Source organism: Protopterus annectens, chromosome 15.part0 (assembly GCF_019279795.1).
Source record: "Protopterus annectens isolate FY-2018-M chromosome 15.part0, PAN1.0, whole genome shotgun sequence".
NCBI lineage: Eukaryota > Metazoa > Chordata > Ceratodontiformes > Protopteridae > Protopterus > Protopterus annectens.
In genome coordinates, this window is record NC_056749.1 from 285,613,702 (window position 1) to 285,628,925 (window position 15,224).

Sequence of the window (15,224 nt, forward strand, 5' to 3'; positions counted from 1 at the left end):
TTCCACACCGGAAGTCACCCCCTTACTGGTTAGATCTGACCATAAACTACTCACTCTGGATATCCACATTCCGCCCCCACCCCCAGTCAAAGAAACCAAAGTGAAAAACTTTTCAAAAGCAAACTTCACGTTACTTAAGACTGAGGTGGAAAGTTTCAAATCCCCCATGCTAAAGGATAACGCTACCCAAGCTGCAAAATTCTTTACTAATGCACTCTGCGGGCACCTACAAGAATGCATGGATCATGCTATCCCAAGCAAAACCAAGACTCACTCCTCCAAAAAAAGGAAACCAGTCTGGTGGACCCCTGCCATAAACAAGCTATACAATAGAATGAGGAAACTAGTACAGAAAAGAGTAAAATCCCAAGAGGGGAAGACATCTCTGATCAGTATCAGCAAGAAACTACAATCCCTCATAAAAATCATCCAAGGCTAGCTTCGTAAGAAACATTCCCAAAGACTCCAAAGATAACCACAAGGCATTCTTTAGCGATGTCAAGAATCTAAGTGGCAATTTCCAGATCTGCTCGGAGTTAGTGCAGAATGGCACAAAATACACTGAACCGACCAATATCGCCAACATCCTAGCAGACAGGTTCAGTGCAAACTTCACTCCCCTCTCAACCCTAAGAGGGCCCATAACCATAACAGAAGAATACAGTGCCCCTGAAATCACAGACACTCAGGTTAAAACAGCCCTCTCCAAAGCCCAAAACACAGCATCAATGGGACCGGACTGTGTCCCAGGCTGCGTCCTACATGAGCTCAAAGATGAACTAACCCCTCACCTAAACACACTGTTCAAACTCAGCCTCTCCACAGGCTACATGCCCATAGATTGGTGCACAGTAAAAGTTATTCCACTCCACAAAGGTGGAGCCACAACAGACCCAGGCAACTATCACCCTATAAGCCTGACTAGCCTGGCCTGCAAGGCTATGGAGTGCATCATCATGGATCTCATTAACAGAGACATTGGGAACCTCCAAACACTGGATCCTACCCAGTTCGGCTTGGTTAAGGGCAGATCATGCCTCCTAAGCCTGATGGACTTCTATCTAGGGAACTAATCTAGGGGGGTGGCGAAAGCCAACACATTCTGGCTAGGCTTATAAATGCCTTTGGGCAGATAGCCTAGTACCTACCTATGAACCTAAAACACCCCTGCACATTATGTATATAAACTCTGTGATTGCACAAACACAGATTAAGGGCAAAATCTCGGACCCCATCGTACCCTGAATTTGTATACAAAACATTTAAATGGCTGAAAAACAAACCTGAAAGAATATAGAAGATTCATTCTTACAGATTGCTCCTATATATATATATATATATATATATATATATATATATATATACAGATACACACACAAGTGCTTTTTCTAATCAGATCTAAGAAATAACATTGATTTTGTTGATACACTTTGGTCAACAAAACAGATGTCCAACAGGTGTGCTAGACTGACAATCCCTGAATGCTGGGAATATGTTCCTACCCTTGGAACTGTGTGATCTCAGTGTAGGTATATATATATCTATATAAAATTAGTTGGGGGGTGTATTAGTTGCAACATGTCACGTTGAGGTGCAGGGTCCCTTGATCCATGCAAATAAATAAATAAATAAATAAAAATACTAGTTTTTTTTTAGTTTTGCGTGGTCCACAATTGTGCCTCAGAACATGTGCATTAGTGTGTGTTTCTTGACTGTTGTCATCATAGCCACCAATATAAAGGACAGAAAGCACATATGTGGTTTGAATCTTACCACTGCCAAATAACTGTAAAGAAAGTTTCTAGCTAGCAATATAGATATGGACTGAAGTCACACTGTGGTACCATATCACTCAAATTTTTAGATCAAGAAATTTGGACAGAGCCATAAATAACGGGGAAACAAAGGCCCAAAAATAGGAAAATTTTTAAATATTGCTCCTATAAATTTACAAATCAGATAGAATAACACATTTTGCATTAACATGAATTTTTTGAAGGGTATGAAGTCTGCCATTATTTTCTCACTTCAGTCTTTAATGCATTGCCAATGATTTGCCAGAAAACCACACTTTTATGAAAAATGAACCAAAAATATCAGGCAAAAAATCTGGACTGTACTGTTAAGAGCTATGTGTGGTACCCAGCAAGTAAAAACAAGTAATGAAAATTGAGTAAAGTCTACCTCAATAATCAACTGAAAAAATGCAATCTAGTCTGAATAGCATAAAGGCAAATATTGCACTGGTATCCTAGGTATGGGTTACCAACATCCACATCCAAATTAGAATGCATACAGGCCACCTACAGAACCAAGCTTTAACTTTGCAGTCAAGGCTCCATTTTCACCACTCTTTCTGAGAACCACAGTATCTTCCATTGCCCCTTACAACAGCAACTGCCTTTCAGACAAGCAATTATTTAAAACAAATTTAACATGAAAGGCAGCTAGAATTACTGAATTGTAAACAGATTTTTCCTGGCATGGTAGTACTGCCATCACTATAAATATGGCCAATAGCCATCACTTGACTTTTGCTCTTCATTTATCTAAATAATATATTGTATACATTAATATTTAGCCAAATAAAATATCATATACATTAATATTTTCTAGCTAAGTTTGATGTGACCACATCTTGGAAACATACAGTTCTAAATGATAACCCTATTTTCTGATAATTAACAATAATGCTTATATAAAAAGACCAGCTGTAAGAGCTTAAAAGAGAATATGAAATATGTAGAGGTATAAGAAAGTGCGCATGAAAGGTTAAGATAACATTCAGTTATATAATATATAGTTATATATTCAGTTATATATATATTTATATAAAGTTTCATCTTCATTCAATTCATATGCATGATGATTTTGTGTAAATATATTGGTATAAAAAGGGGCTTATACATACACATTAACTCCAGTAATACTGAGTTGTACCACACCCTGTTGAGTTTGTTGAATGGATTGGTTAACTAATTGAATAAGTGTTTTATGTAATTGATTGATTAATTTGTTGGGCTAAGGTATATAAAGCATTCATATTGAGTCTTTTTTGTAAACCTGAGGAAGCGTACCTGTTGTACGTGAAAGCGCTTGTTTTTTAATAAATTCAATTCATTTTACATCGTGGAGGTCTCCATTTGTTTTGTTCTGTGGATATAACTTCCTTTTTCGGTGTGAGACCTTGGATGGTAGCTTTCCTGTTTTTCCTAATATTTGTGTCTATTTTGGGATTTTGCTACCAACACGCGATGGATACACCTACAGTGGAGCTTGATTATAATCCTGGTCTGAAGAGTCCGGTTAATAAGTGGAAAGATATTTTCGGTCAACATGAGAATCCTTTACTGAATTTGGACCTACATGTTCCTGTGTCTGCAAATAATGTAGGTACTATAACTGACTTTAAAGACTTTTTTAACAGCCTTAGAGAGCTCGAGAATGACCTGTATAAAATGCATAGACTGTTATGGCAAAGAAGACATTTGGAAGCATGTCTTCACTTCCAAGTAATACCTCGAGGCATGTGGGTTCTCTGCATGCCTACGTATGGTGACAGTCACCCTGAACTATTAAAGCAATGGCAACAACTGAATATAGACTTCAGTAAGCAATATATTAGACTCTTAATTGATTATTTTACACCTATTGAAAATATGTTAGCCTCCAAAGTGGAAACTTTGCATAGAGATCTACTTGGTCACTATAAAGGTGAAGCCTATGAAAAAAAGATTGATGCCATGTATATGCAAGTTACTGCCTATAGCGATAGGCTGCAACAGCTGAAGTATAAAAAGCTACAAAGAGATTATCGAGATTTTTTATCAGGCCAGATTTTTGTCTGGCCGAAAGCTCATAATTATTCCAACAATTATGTAGCTCCATCTCATAACTTAAATGAGCAGCATGAAGTTATAGACATTGCCCCTTTAAATCATACATCTATTGATGAACTTGCAGTTTCTACTTGTTCGGATATGACGTCAAACATTGGAAGTAATCGAGTGGAAGTGACATCAGTGATAGCCACGCCACCGCCAAACCAAGAGGGTCTTAGAGAACAGGATCCCTTGATGCATAGCAGAAATGGAGCGAGACCAAAAACAGCTTCTGGACTTATTTCAAGTGTTTTTTTACCACTACCAGTGCAATATCGCCCACAGTTCCAGACCAGATCGAACAGTCGAGATCGACGGAAGAGGAAGTTTTCAGACGAAACAATGGAGGTAAGGAGGAAACCAAGGAACTGACAGAATTAGTGTTCAACATTTCTACCATGTTTTAAATAATAATGAGAGCAGTCTATTGAATAGAGGCCTCTCATTTATTCCTTCACATAACAGCAATCTTGATGAAATTTTGGTGGACTTACTTCTATTTGCAAGAACAGTATCGTTGAAGCTTTATTATAAAGACACTAATGTTTCTGGTTTTAATAAGGAGAATTGCTTTAAATCAAAAAGTCTATTTGTCCCTAATTTTCCCTCTAATGTAGACTGCTTCATTAAACTATGGGAAAGGGACTACTATGAATATTTTTTCAACTTTAAGTGTAAGAAAAGTGACCTATTCTATAACTTGGATACTAATGAACGTAATGTTTTGTTAACCTTGTCTAGAGATCCCAAGTTAGTCTTAAAACCAGCAGATAAAGGTGGCGGAATTGTCTTATTAGATACTACTTTATGCACTGAGCTAATGTCTACTATGTTGAATGATACTGATAAATATGAGCAGATAGACAGTGATAGACTTATTAGAACAATTAGAATGGTTCATGACACCCTATATGATCTCCTCATGTGCAGGCAGATAACGAAAGAACTGTATGACTATTTTTTAGTGGCAGATCCGCTGATTCCACTCATAAAGGGACTTCCTAAGATACACAAAGGTATCTTTCCTCCCCCTCTACGCCCCATAGTAGCAGGGGAAAAAATGGGTGACTGAGAGAATTTCCTGCTATTTGGAGTCCAAACTGGGACCTCTGGTCAGGAATATATCCACAGTTATAAAAGATACTTATCAGTTATTAAACGACCTACAAGGTCTTATGGATAATAATGTGGCCACTCTCTCCTATACGTTTGTAACACTTGATGTCAAAAATTTATTCACAGTGATTCCAAATGACTATGGAATTGAAGCAGTTAGGGAATTATTACTTAATGATGGGATGTTTGATAATAATACACAGTTACTTATTTGTACTTTACTAGATGTGGTACTAAACAATAACTTGTTTTTGTTCCAAGATAAGCTGTTCAAACAAACATGGGGGGTTGCAATGGGCACCCCCTGTGCAAATTCGTACGCAAATTTGGTTATGTACTACTGGGAGTCACTGTTCCTGTTTAGAAGTGTGTTCATGCAAGATATAGTGTTGCATAGACATTTTGTAGATGACATACTTATCATTTGGAAAGGTGACAATGAACACTTGCAACGATTAGTTACTTTTTTAGAATCTACCACTGAATTTCTCAGATTTTCTATGGAGACATCCCCTTCTAAAATAGACTTTTTAGGTATTACTATTTTTAAAGATGCAGAAGGCATGATTTCCACTAAACTATATCATAAACCATGCTGGAGGAATGCATTACTACAATATAACAGCATGCACCCACGTCATATATTCTCCAACCTTGTGAGAAATCAGTTTACAAGAATTTTCAGGCTCTGTAGAAATAGTACTGATAGGGACATTCAGTGGGAAATTCTATGTGAATTACTTCAGAGTAGGGGTTACCCTACTTGGTTGATAGAAAGTATGAAAAAAGATGTAGAGTGTAAGAATGGTATAACTCCCAGTCCTATTGATATTAACAATGCATTATCGACTGATACTGAGTCAAGGAATGGAAATAATAGAAATAAAAATAATGGCAAAAATGAGAACAAAATTAAACATATTCCTAAAGCTAGTTTTAATAACGAGAAGGTAGCTTTTAACACCAGATATACGAATGATAACAAATTTATTATTGATATCATTAAGAAGAACTGGGGTGTATTATTAATAGATCAATACATCAGTAACATAGCAGGTGATAAACCAACGTTCAGGTATAGAAATAGTAAGAATCTAAAGAGATTATTATGCTCAGAGAGAATCAATAGGGAAACCAATAGCATCATGGGTAGATCGACCCTTAGATATGGCAGTTTTCCTTGTGAAAGGTGTAATATGTGTAAATATATTATTAGTGACTATCAATTTATTGTACCTGAACTCCATCATATATTCATGAGTGATTTTTATGCCACTTATGAGAGTAAGAATTTGATATACCTAGCTACATGCACAGAATGTGATGCATATTATGTAGGTCTAACCTCTAGGAGGCTGAGAGATCGCATCTGTAATCATATATATGGTATAAGGAAGATGAACCTAACAAATGCTTTAGCTAAGCATATAGATACACACCCTAAACATAGTTTTAAATTCAGGGTTCTACAAGTTATAAATATAAATAAGAGAGGGGGTGATGGACAGAATCACTTGGAAACAGCAGAGCTCAATTGGATTTTAAGATTGAAGTCTCATATTCAACCGGGACTCAATCAGTCAGTTAGTATAAAACCCATATTAGCAGCACGTAAATAGATATATTAAATCTGGATTTTTTAGCTAGTCATTATAGTTAGTTATTTTATTTATATGAATATGGCCATGGAATTATTTGATTATGATATCTAAATTGATTGATATACATCTTTATATAAATACATTTGTATAGTTTTATGTGGTTTATGAATGCATTTGTTATTTATTGTTATTATTTCATCATATATTCTAGGACTGATGTGTTTTCAGTAGTCCTGGGTGTTTTGATGCTTCATATTTTTCATGTTTTATATTTTATTTTTATTAGATATATATTTTTTAGTTAAGTATTATATCTATATATATATATATATATATATATATATATATATATATATATATATATATATATTTATATAAATTTTCATCTTCATTCAATTCATATGCATGATGATTTTGTGTAAATATATTGGTATAAAAAGGGGCTTATACATACACATTAACTCCAGTAATACTGAGTTGTACCACACCCTGTTGAGTTTGTTGAATGGATTGGTTAACTAATTGAATAAGTGTTTTATGTAATTGATTGATTAATTTGTTGGGCTAAGGTATATAAAGCATTCATATTGAGTCTTTTTTGTAAACCTGAGGAAGCGTACCTGTTGTACGTGAAAGCGCTTGTTTTTTAATAAATTCAGTTCATTTTACATCGTGGAGGTCTCCATTTGTTTTGTTCTGTGGATATAACATTCAGTTATGTTAGACAGAGGGCTGGATTTACAAAGGCTTGCACGGAGTCGAAGAGTAGTGTAAGATGGCAGACAGCCAATATGTCTGCCGAGCAATCCAGCAACTGCCGGCAGGGTCGTGCATGAGAGCTTCTAAAGCTACTCTTGCATGGACAGTGTTATGGTATGCAAATTACCTCATTTGCTGCTGAAAGCTATGCAAATGAGGTAAATTTGCGATCCAGGAAACACTAACCTGTCTGTGGAAGAGTAGTGTTATTTGCAGAAATGTACTCCATTGGTAACGGAGTACCGTTCTGCAAATAGCTAAACGGAGCTATGACAGCTCCAAATAAAGGATGCATATAGTTGAGGAAGCATGCCAATGGCCAAATATAAGGCCATTGGCATTTGCAATTGTTGTAAATCCTTAAAATCCAGTTTTTTTCCCCCGATCGCCGATGTTTAAGCGTAGTGCAGCAGCGTGCAAATGTGCTGCACTTTAAATAAAATGAAAAAAAGTGAAAAATAGCCACAAATGGACATTTTCACTAAAAAGCTTGTTCTGCCATGCAGGGGAATGGCAGGCTGAAAACAACATGGCCACTGAGTAGTGGTTGCTAAGGGGGGGAAGCTCAGTGTGAGAGATGTAACCAAGCATTAGTAAGCAATCCTATGCAAATGAGGATAAGGATAGTGAAACCCAGTTTTCCCTGGCATGTGAGCCATGTCCCTAGAGTGTAAGTGTAGGAGTAGGGGAGTTGTAGAGTAGAAGATAGGTGACATCATGAGGGGGTATGTCTGAAAGACCGCAAGCTGATTGGAGCACAGTGGCTTGTGTTTGCCCTGAGTTGCTCAGGATTGCAAGAGGCGTGTCTACAGTTGTCCTAGCTGAAAACAAGAAACCAAAGGTGTACGCTGTGGATATAGCTGAAATTTCTTGCAAATGGGCACACAGTGTGTGCATGCGTGTGCGTTTGTTTGCGCGGCGCTGCCCCTTGTGGAAACAGAAAGTGAAAAAGGAAGGAAAAGAAGTAGTAGGAAGTTAACCAAGGAGAACTAGCAGAGCTGCCAGGTGAAATATATCAGAATCAGCTAAATACACAGGCAGTAGACTAGCCCAGCCCAGCCCAGCACTTTAAACTCTGCAAACAGCAGTCTACCCTGTTTTTTCCCAAGAACTCTGCAACACTGCAGTATACAAAGTGTTAAAACTTAAAAAGCTTAAGTCAGACAAAATGTTAGGGGCTGCTATTGCTATCATAAACCAACATGTGCAAGCTGCTGAGGGTGGTGATGTTGTGAATGCTGCTGAGCAACCCACAGTGAGGAGACAGAGAAGAGTGTACAGACCGAGGGCAACCTACCAGGGCCTACATGAGCTGGAGATAGTGGAGCGCTATAGAGTGGACAGAGACCTCCTGCAGCAAATTGTTCAGCTGTGCCAGCCACACCTCACACACAGAACCAACAGAGGGGAACCCATCCCAGTGGATACCAAGGTATGTGTTGGCCTATGAATACTAGCTACAGGTACCTTCCAGAGACCAACTGGTGATATGATGGGGGTTTCACAGGCATCGGCATCCAGGGTACTGCATCAGTTCCTGAATGCCATGTCAGCACATGTCGGTAAGCACGTATATTTTCCCAATTCCAGTGAGGCATTGGCCAGCAATATGCATCTTTTCCACCAAATAGCAGAATACCCTGAGGAAGTGGGTGCAATAGACTTCACACACATACACATCAAAGCACCACCCGGTGAGCGGGGTAGGGTCTACATAAACCGCAAGGGCTTCCCCTCCATCAACTGCCACGTCATGTGCAATGCCCAGGGCATAATAATGAATGTGTGTGCTGGCTGCCCTGGAAGCTATCATGATTCCCACATCTGGCATCTGACACAGCTGTACCAGAGATTTGCCAATGGGGACATCCCTGACGATAATCTAGTGGGGGATGCTGGATACGCACTGGAGCCGTGGCTGATGACACCTATCAGAAATGCACACACACACCCGAACAAGAACTCTGTAATGAGGCACATGCACAAACAAGAAGCATTATTGAGCATGTGCTTGGGATGCTCAAGTCACAGTTCCGGTGCCTGGACACATTTGGTGGAGCCTTGCAGTACTCACCAACTACATGCACTCAAATTGTCATGGTATGTGCCATGCTGCACAATATGATCCTGCAAAAACAGCTGCCGCAGGAACAGCATGGGGCAGGGCCAAACAGCCCCCCACCATTGCCAAGGCCTGCACAGGCACAGGGTGACTCGGAGGAACAACCTGAGCCTGCCCCAGTAGGCAGAAGGAGGCATGCCTAGTATGCCTTAGCAAAGATGTAACGCATAGCACATACACTGACTCAGTAGGAACCCTGGAAATGGCACCTCTCTCTGACTCGCACATACAATAAAAGGGATGCCTAACTTGACACTACCTGTTTTCAAACATGTATAGGGAGTGTACTATGTGCATCTGACATAGACAGCCCTGCAGCACCACCTGAGGCATGATTGCCCTATTTTAAGCAATATAAAGCAGTGCTAAGCACATTTTACCACTATTTAGCATATTTAAGCATAATTGCATGGAGCTGTGCACCATGCAAACTAGTGCAATGTTGGGCAAATTTGGGTAAACACGCTCACACCTGCTTTACTGTTCCTTAACCAGTCAGGTCTGCCCAGCAGGAAAATAAAAAGCAGTTACAGGGCTTGAACTCAGGATACTGTGCACTATAGTCACAGTACTGAACCATTAAGCCATGACAGCATTTCACTTGCACAGACACAGCAGGACAATTGTAGACTAACGCAAACACAAACAAATGCTGTATCATGCCCTCTGAACTCCCCCCCAGGCCTATGCAGACAGATAACAGCAGGCCAGGCAGTGTGATGTGGGTTGGGTAGGCTATGAAGTCACAAACTAATATACGTGAAATTGGAAGCTAAGATCTGTAGTACAGTAGTATGCCTCATGCCAGTATGATAGGCAACAGTACAGACTGAAATGGAGTACCTGACATAGCAGTGCAGGCCTAGCAAATGTGTATAAGTGTCAGGTGAACCCCTCATCCTATGTACACCCACAGTAACAATCAGGTGTGTCCCCTGGGTAGAAATGTACAAATAATAGCTGTCCCCCCTGTATGCAGAAATGTTGATAAGTCTATGCAAAGTGACTCGTGGAAGCCCTGCAGGCACAGTGTGCTTCCTGTCTATGTACAACACAAAGGTGAGCCCTGAAGTAAAAACCAACTTGATTTTTCACACACATATAGTATATATGTCCATACTGGGCATGCTCACACACAAACAAATTTAGCAAATTTAAGTCAGCAACATACTGAAAGGTCATACTGGGTGTGCTCACACACTTAAATAAATGAAGCAAATGTCAGTCAACAACATACTGAAAGGTCATACTGGGCATGCTCACACAGGCCATGTCTGAGTACAGCAGTGAGCCACACATATTTGGCAGTTGCAGTTCTTACCCCAAAAACTTGTCACTATTCACCAATCCTGCCTTGCGCACACAGTTATGTGAAAACTGACCCATATAATATATTGGACTCCTGTCATAATCAAACTATGTACTACAAGTACTTAAGTTGTTCAAAGAAAGCGAAAATTCAATGAAGATCAATAAATCTCCGATCTGTATCATCAATAAACAATGAGCACTCCTAACATTATCCAATCCATGTTCTGGCAAAAATATTGTCAAAGAGTCCATAGAGAACCATGAAGCTTTCTTTCGCTATATCATAAATATCAATGTAAACTCATATATGTTCTGAGTCAGTGCAAACTGTAAATGAAAACATGTACATGACTGACATTGCCAACATCTTGTCAGAGAGGTTCATACATATTTACCCCCTTCTCACTGACAAAAGGGCCCATTATCATACCTGGAGATTGTGAAAACACAGAAATCACATATACAATGGTTAAACAACACTTTCCAAACCTAAAAACATGGCGTCTATGGGATGACATGGTTTCCCTAGCTGTGTCATATGTGAACTCCAAAACAAACAGACCCTGCACCTGAACAGTCTGTTGAGACTCACCCTCTGTACAGGATATGAAACTGTTGAATGCGTTACAGCAAAGTATGGCACACTCCACAAGTGTTGGTGCACAACAGACCATGGGAACTATTGTCTTATAAGCCTATTAAGCCTGATCTGCAAGGCCATGGAGTCCATCATGATGGAACTCATAAACAGAGCTATTGGGAGCCTACAAACACCCAACCCTACCAATTTTGGCTTGGTCAGGGGCATATCATGGTTCCCAAACCTGCTAGACTGTTTTTAAGCCAGTCACCCAGGGCATACATCAATGAAATGAGCTACACACATCCCACATAGACCTTGAAAAGCCCTTTTCCAACATCCCAGACATGTCATATCCACAAAATCAACAACCTGTGCATAAATATGTATGTCATCTGATGGATTGCCAACTGGGGTACAGATAGATCCCACAAGGTAAGAATTGTGGTCTCCTGTTCAAGCCGGTAACAACTGCTGTCCCCATGGCTCAGTCCTGGGACCCCTCCTGTCTGGTGTATACTTTTCAGAAATACAGTAAAACACATGAGGGCTATGTTTAGCAAAGTTTGTGGATGACTGCAAAAAAGTTGCCATAATCAATGTTTGGGACAACAGAGACATCCTTAAAAAGGGTCTCAGTCAGATAGATATGGTGTCAAAATTATGGCCTCGAGCTACAGTCATACAAATACCACATAGGTGCCAACACCCTAAATATGGAGGTGATAATAAGGGATCTATGGACACATGGGGATAGTCATCTCTACTTCCAGAAACACGTTCACAAAGTGGTCAGAAAATCATGCTATGTGTTCCCACAAACTGCCAAGGTCTTTGCATGTAGGTCAAAGGAGGTTCCCTCTACTCATCAGTCATCAGACCCGTCAGAGAGTACCATAACACACTTGCGATGAATCTGACTAGGCACGTTCAGCAGCTGGAAAGACCACTCAGTGGTACCTCAACAAGAGGATTACTGGCCTCAAACAGTTGGCCCATGCAACAAGACTGAATTTAATTCAATCTGTACTCTGTTGCATACTGTCTACTCAGGAGATCTCTGCCCAACAGACAGGTCCATATCCAATGCAGAACTGATGTACATGTGCTATCTGAAGTAAACCCAAGCTCACTGTACCACATGCTCTAGGGAAATCATCATCACAACATTAAATAGAACATGTTGGAGGGATACATTGCTAACTCACAGACTTCCCTTGCTTTGGAACAGGCTCCCAACCGACATTAAGCCGATTCCCTCACTGACACTCTTCCAGAGGAGCCTTAATCAGTGTATGTGAAACTGAACTGTCACACCATGGATCATTTCATCAGCTTTACTACACAGAGGCCTATGGAACTAACTCCATGGGTGGTGACAGCTGCACACTCTGGCCATACTAATATATGCCTTCAGGCAGATAGCCTATTACCTACCTATGTACCTATATATATATATATATATATATATATATATATATATATATATATATATATATATATATATAGGGGGGACACAGTATAATAAGCCAAAGATGGATGGGCAGAGATGTGTGTAAGAGGGTGACCATGACAGGGAGCCATCCAGGACTGTCCCACCCAGCACACATCCCAATGGCACGAAATACATGAGGTGCACATTTCTCCCACTGTACATAACAGCCACCAGTATCTGTAAGCATTACAGTGTATGTGGTCCATGTGCCTGCTGTACAACATGACTGTACAATGAAGTACACATCTACTATCTGTAGACATGTACCTGTCACATAGGTTCATAGGTATGTGGTAGACTATCTCCACAAAGGCATATATCAGCCTACGCAAGTTGTGCAGCTTTCACCACACCACTGGGTAGTCTCTCAAGGCCTAGTTATAATACTTAGTACCCTAAGCCCCTTTCTAGTGGGGCTGCTGATGTGATGCCTGGCATGAATTGTCTGTTTCCCATCCACTCATCAAGGTTCCAATTGAAGAGTGTCAGTGAGAGGTTCTGTCTGATGTACATTGGGACTCTGTTCCACAGTAAGGCAAGTGTCTTGGATGGTACTCTATCCCACCAGCATGTTGTATTCATCGTTCTGATGAGTTTCATATCCCTGGAATGTGTAGGGCAACTCAATGTTTTTATCTGTAGATGGAGCATGTTAAACAGTTATGTGTTGGACATGGCTCTGTATGTTAGGCAGAGTGTGCCTCTGAGTAGGTGGCATGCAACGAAGAACAAATTTAATTTTACCAGTTGTGTTGCATAACACAACTGATTGAGGCCAGTAATCCTCTTGGTGAGATACCTATGTGGTCTCTACAGCTGCTGGATATGCTAAGTTGAGTACATCCAAAATGGTGCACTGTACTCAATGATGGGTCAGATGACGTAAGAGTGGAGTGCCAACACTACCTCTTTGGATCCTGATGCAAACCCTTTGTTGATTAGGTGGGCCACATAGGATCTCCCAATCACTTTGTCATCTTTCCTTTGACAACCATGTTGCCAATCTGCTTGTGTCCCCAGATCCCTTATCACCTTGTCATTTTTAAGGGGTAACACCTATGTGGTAGTTTGTGGGTATTTTGTTTTCAGCAAAGAGGATCACTATGCATTCCTCCACAGTGAGCTTGAGGCCATGATTCTGACACCACACATCTGTCTCATAGAGTCCCTTCTGGAGAATATGTCTGTTTTCCAGGGAATCTATTATGGCAAACACTTTACAGTTCCCAGCAAACTTAGTCAACCACAACCCTCCTGTGTTGGCATGTACATTTGAGAAGTCTATACCAAACAGGAGGGACCCCAGGACTGAACCCTGGGGGATACCAGTCATTACTGGTGTAGAGTCTGATGACATGTAGCCAGCAACTCTTAATGTGTGGGATCTATCTGTGAGCCAGTTTGCAATCCATCTTGTGATGTATGGATTCATGGCCAGGTTGGTGAGTTCATCTATGATACCTGACTGGGGAATGGTGTCAAAGGCCTTAGCAAGGTATACTTAGGCTGTGTTGAGCTCATTTCAATCATCTGTAGCCTGGATAACTGTCAAAGAAATCCTCCCAGTTCAGGAGGTGTGGTCTGTATTTCAAGAAGCCAAACTGGGTGTGCTCAACTGTGTGAAGGTTCCCAATCTCTGTATTGTTGACTTCCATTATGATTGGCTCCATTGCCTTGCAAAACACACTCGTCAGGCTCATACAGCATGAATGCCAAGGGGGTTTTTGTGGCCCCTCCCCTGTGGAGTGTGAAGAACGTTGCTGTGCAACATTCTATGGGTACATATCCTGTAGAGAGCATGTAGAGAGAGGTGTAGGTATCCTTGATGAATATGGATACATCCTCTCTCTATGTGCTATGATTCAGGTTCTGATGCTGGAAGGTATGGAATGAGTAGTTTCCTGGTAGTGCTGGTGTGCTGTCTGGAGCCTTGAACTAGGTTTCTGTTACTGCACAGATATCAATATTCTCCATAATGAGAAGTGCCTCAAGTGTGTGCATCTGGAGGCTGAGACTTCTGGCAATTAGTAGCATTTAGCTCACTTTGTGGTTATTTGTGTTGGTTATGGGGTTTGGTTTATCCTGCGTGACCGGTGTTCCACACCTGAAGTCAGCGCCTCATTGGTCCCATCTGATCATAAGCTAATTGCCCTACATATCCACATTCTGGACCCACACCCCCATTAAGGAATCCATGTTAAAAAATGTCTCCAAAGCCAACTTCATGCTTCTTAAGACAGAAGTGCTGAACTGCAGGACACCCATGCAGATGGACAATGCAGTTACGACTACTGAATCCTTCACAATTGCACTTTATAAGCACTTACATGATTGCATGCATCGTGCTATCCCAAACAGA